This window comes from Arachis hypogaea, chromosome 15 (genome assembly GCF_003086295.3).
Source record: "Arachis hypogaea cultivar Tifrunner chromosome 15, arahy.Tifrunner.gnm2.J5K5, whole genome shotgun sequence".
In the NCBI taxonomy this organism is placed as follows: Eukaryota; Viridiplantae; Streptophyta; class Magnoliopsida; order Fabales; family Fabaceae; genus Arachis; species Arachis hypogaea.
The window spans coordinates 91,901,285-91,907,237 of NC_092050.1; positions in this window are offsets into that span (position 1 = coordinate 91,901,285).

A 5,953-nucleotide genomic window follows, 5' to 3' on the forward strand; every position below is an offset into this window, starting at 1 on the left:
GGTACTTCCGTGACCACGTGTGAAAGACCAAAAGAAGAGCAAAGCATGAAGAAGAGATTGGAAAATCCGGTGGAGAAGGAGGAGTTGTGTTTTGTGTTGGAACAATTAGAGGAACCTATGATTATTGAAGATAAGAAAGACGTGGTTGGAAATTTAGGAGATGTGGAACCACCATGGGAGTCTCAACCTCCTCCGAAACATATCAAAATTGAGGAATATGAAGAGGTTGATCAAGAGATGGAGTCAATCATCAACGAATTATTATCAAAAGTTGAACCCTCTCCCATTAGGTGTGAAATTGATGTTATTGAAGACAACTCCACACCAAGTGATATTGGTATCCTTGTTGAAGAAGTTGTCAGGTAAGAAGAAATTGAAAGAAGTTGTCAAGAGGTGGAAATAACCAAGGAAGAGCCTAAGGGAGTACACCTCGCATTGTCTAAGTGTGGGGAGGCTTCCCTTCGTAAATCACCATCCAACACAACATTCAAGTGGGTCAAATTCTTTCTCTTAAGCTTCACTTTCTCACTTGAATATGGCTTGACTGAAATGGATGGGCAACTTAGAGCTCTTTGTGCAATCAATGGTAAGAGGGAGTTGTGTAGTGGTCGAAATTTCGGTATTAGACTCATTAAGGTCAAACTTTCAAGGCATAGGGACCGTGATTGGACAAACACTACTTTGTGTGGGCCTAGAAGGATGATTTGCCGCACTAAAGAGAATTCTACGTGTCAACCACCCGGATGGAAGAACCATGATAATCAACTTGAAGACGGGTGTGAAGATAAGATATGGGACCCCGGATCGCCCAAGGAGAATCAACTTCGGGAGTCCCAAGCTTGTGAAGAACTCTATCAAGACTTGGTGCAACTCATGAGAAATCTTGGGGCACAATGGAGAACCAAGCATTAGTGGGAGTTCCAAGAGGAATTCAAGCACAAGCCACCTTGAGAGGAGCTCTCCATAAGTCCAACTTAAGGACAATAAACAAAAGTGCTAGGTGGGAGACACCCCACCATGGTAAAATCTTTCCTTTTTCTCTTTTGTACATATTGGTAGTTAGTTTAATTTCATGTTTTGACTGATTTGTTGAAGTTTATTTGGTAGTTTAGTATGTTAAATAAGGTTTTATGTTGTTTTGGTAGCTGTTCAGAAGTTTGGAATGCTTGGATTGGTGCAAAAATATAGAAAAATTTTGAAAAACAGGACACCAACCCACGCGTACGCACACCTCACGCGAACGCGTGCCCCAAGCATTTTCGCCCAACCACGCGCACGCGCCATCCACGCGTACGCTTGGATACCGGATTTTTTCCTCCCAGCCAAGAACCCAAGAGTTGCGCCTGCACTGTTTTAACGTCATGCCTGAGGCACAACCATCAACCCATGCGTAAGCATGATGGACGCGTGCGCGTCAACTCTCTGGTTTGCCATGCACGCGCACGCGTGAAATACGCGTACGCGTCGCTTCCACTGCACCATTCCCACGCGCATGCGTGCTGTCGTACGCGTGGACACCCTTCCTTCACTACACTTCTTTTCTTCTCCTCTTTCCATTTCTTTCCCTCTCCTTTCTCCTTCCCTTCTCCTACCATCATCCAACACTTCCAAACACCATATATAACCATTCATTTTAGATAGTTAATCGTTTAGTTAGTTTAGTTTTCATTTAAATTTTATTTTTCAATATAAGTGTTGGATTATTGATTTGGTTTGCTATATATTGCTGCTTATTCCTAATTGCATGCTATCTTAGAATAATTTTTTTTAGATATTAATTGTTGGGTTCCTTTATTGAGGTTATAATTTGTTACTTGGTTTTGAATTTTTCATGCTTAATTTTGTGAATACCAAGTACACTAGATTTGCCTTCAAGCACTCTAAATCTTTTTGAATTGCATGTTGTAGCTAGCCACCACGTGGTTTGAATCCTATTCTTTGATTAGGCAATATCTTGACGGATGTTGTGCATTTATCTTAATACATTTTGCTTCTTGATCATATGCATCCATATGTTATATATTTGCTTAAATGCTTTCGTGCTTCTTTATCGCTTGTTTGGTTGTCTTAGCCTACAAGTTTAGAGTATTTCAAGCACACTAGAATGAGTGAAGTGCATGCTTCTTGTGTGTAGATTGTGGCAAGGCTTTTTATGCAAGTGTGCGTGTGTTCTAAACCGTGCAATTTAGGACCCACACACTTATTTTTCATTAATGTCACATTAATTCATACACTTCTTTCTAGTGATTTACCTCATTCCAACAATGTGTTCTTTCTTGCTTTTGCAATTATATTTCTTACTATTCTGCCTTCCATTTTTAGGATAAGTCATTACAAGCTAAAACGGAAGTGGGAGAAAGAACACGCAGCACCAGTTGACCTACCAGCTGAAGGTAGCAACCCGAAGAGTCGCCGTACCCCTTTGCTCATATTTGAGTGCACCGAGGATGGTGCAAACTTTTAAGTGTGGAGAGGTCGTCTGACCGAATCGGCATTTTTTGGTGACAAATTGGGTGACAAATTTCTACTCCCAACACTTTTGCATTTCATTTTAGGTTTTTAGGATTTTTAGTTGCATTCTCTTATTTTTGCATAGATATATATAATAAACTTAGTCAAAATAATGAGATTTTTTTCAAGAAATTTATCTATAGGGCACCACCCCAATTGATTGAAAATTTTTGTGAAACTTGCTTGAATCATACATATTTTGTGAAGCATGTTTTGAGCCAAGAACACAAGCATGTGAGATTTGATCTTAATGATGTGGTTACATCTTATAACCACTTATTTTCCTTCTTGTGTGGAATTGTTCTCCTTCTATGATTGTGATCCTTGATTTGTTTAAGTCTATATATCCATTATTCCTTGTATTCATACACTTATATGATTGAGGCCATTGTTTCATTAGCTCACTTACCCAAATAGCCTACCTTCTACCTTCCATTGTTAGCCAATTTTGAGCCTATACTTAACCCAATTGTTCTTTATTTTAGCACATTACAAGCCTAAAGTGAAAAACAATAAATGTCCCTTGTTTGGATCTTTGATTAGATTAGGCTAGTGAGAGTGTTCATTATTCAAGTTGGGGAGATTTGGGAACATTGGTGGGGATAAAAGGGTGCTTTGTATTTTTTATATTTGGGAATTAGGTACATGCTCATGTATTAATCAAATGTTAGACCTTATGCATTGATGCTCTTGGAAAGAAATAAAAAAATGAGAAAAACAAAAGAAAAAGAAAAAAATATGGAAAAGAAAAGAAAAAAATATAGAAAAAGAAAGAAAAAAAAGAAGAAAAGAAAGAAATAAAAAGGGGACAAAATGCCCCAAAGTAAAGTTCAATAAGAGTCAATTTATAAGTGTTGTGAAATGAAAAGGAAATGCATGAGTATGTGAAAAAAGTGAAGAATGGGTAGTTAGGTTAGAACTTAATTGTATAGGTTATCATAGGTTAGGTGGGAAAGTCTAGGCTAATCAAAGATTCAAATTCTAGTCCACTTAACCATATATGACCCTACCTTGACCCCAGCCCCATTACAACCTTTGAGAAAGTCCTCATGATAATTGTATGCATGCATTGAGTCATTGTTGATTGTTAGATGAAGAACAAATCTTGGAAAACATGATTAGGGGGAAATTGAGTGAATCAACCCCTAAACACTTGAGTGACTAGAGCGGATACACATCCGGTGAGGGTTCGATTGCTCAATTATATGTTTTCACCCTAATCATCCTTATTCATGCAAGTTTGTAAACCTTTTGATAACTCAATACAATTGTGGGTTGGATTTGATTCCTATTGCTTTAGCCCTTATGCTTACATATGTTCTCTTAGAAGTTGATTTATTTTGACCAAGCATATGCATTCATAATAGGTAGTTGCGTTTAGGTAGTTTGCATATAGTCTAGTTCCATTGAATAAATGTCATACCCCTTACTTCATTCTTGGTATAGCATGAGGACATGCTATGGTTTAAGTGTGGGGAGGTTGATAAACCCCATTTTTAGGGTTTATCTTGTATTGAATTTAGAGTATTTTATCAACCTTTTCTCACATTTATTCAATAAAATAGCATGATTTTGTGATTCTTCCTTAATTTATGCTTAAATGTGAAAACATATTTTTTAGACCTTAAATTAGCTAATTTTGATTCACCTTTGATTCCACTAGATGCCTTGATGTGTTTGCTAGTGATTTCAGGTTGAAAAGGCTAGGAATGGATCAAAGGAGTGAAGAGAAAAGCATGCAAAGTGGAGAACATATGAAAAAAGCCAAAGATTTAGATGCACCCATCCACACGCACGCACACTGGACGCGTACGCGTCGGTGCTGGCACGTGATTTTTAAGTAAAAACGTGCCCAGCAAATTCTCAGAGGCTGTGGGGCCCAATCTAAACCAACTTTGGCGCCAAAGCACTTAAAAGGACCAAGGATTGAAGGGGGATTCACATCATCATTCACATTAGGAATCATTAGGATTAGTTTTAGTTAGTTTTAGAGAGAGAATGATACGTGGTCAAGAGGGCATTTTTGTCATCTTAGAGCTAAGGGACGGAATGATAATCTTGTCATATTCAAGGATCTAAATTCTAGAAGAATTGTGTCATGCCAGTTTTAGACATCAAGAAGTCCAAGAGTTCGCCTCAAAAACAGTGGTGCTGAAAGGGCAACAATTCATAAGGCCCATTGGGCTAAAGCAAGACAACAAGAAATTTTTATTAATTTTTGAATTTTAGTCAATTATTTTTAATTTGTTTTGCTGTTAGAGTTTGTTAGAAGATTTGATTTACTTTTGATTTGCTTAGTAGTATTTTTAGGGATTTTAAATTTAAATCAAATCTGATCTAATCTAATAAGATCAAATCTGATTTAAATTAGTTATCATATCTTTAGGATTTTAAAATTTAAATCAAATCTGATCTAATCCAATAAGATCAAATCTGATATAAATTAGTTATCTTCTCTTTTAGTTAATTTGTTAGGAGCCTATTTAAACACCTCTGGTGAGACCATTTGAGATAACTTTTGATGAATAAAAATTTTCTTAGTTGCTTTTAAGCACGTTTTATTGTATGAGAAGTGAGGTGAGTGATTTGCTTCGCTTGTTGCATGGAGAAGATTGAGTGATTCAATTTTCATCCCTCTGATCTAGGTTGTCAAGGACAAGTTCTTTGAAGGTCTAGTAGGGAATCCTTTCTGGTGACCTAGGTTGCTAAGAACAGGTATCTTAGAGGTCTAGTAGGAAAACTTTTATCTATCTTTTTTTATTTTCTTATCATCTGGTATCAGTTACAGGTCATAGGTAAATTCTTATTTATCTACACGTTCCATGGGTCTTGTTTTGTCTCTTTTTTTTCTCTTTAATTTCTGTAAATTCACGTTAGAATCAAACGAAAAAAATGAAAAAAAATTCTTTTTTTTAATTTTGTTTTTGTAATTATTCTATCTTTAAGTCAGTGTCTGGAAAAAAAATAATAAAAAAAAAAGATTGAGTATTACGATAGTGATGATGAAAGAAGCTCATATGCAAAAAAGAGTTCTCAGTTTCAAATCCATGCATTCAAAGGGAGGAATGGTCCTGAAGCATATTTCAGATGGGAGAGAAAGGTAGAATCGATTTTTGCAAATTGCAACCTTTCAGAAGAAAAGAAGGTTCAACTGGTACAAGCCAATTTTTCCAATGCTGCCCGTATATAGTGGACTGAATTAGGAAGATCTAGAAGACGGTACGGAAAGCACTCAATTATCAGCTAGGAGAAGATGAAAAAAATCATGAGGAGACAGTTTGTGCCATCATCATACCACAATACATTTTTTGGCAAATTTTTTACGTTACAACAAGGCTCACAATCAGTGATGGAGTACCACAAAGAGTTTCTATATTTGATGGACATGGCTAATATTAAAAGGAGTCCTGAGGTTCTTAAGAACCGATTTTTGTTTGGATTA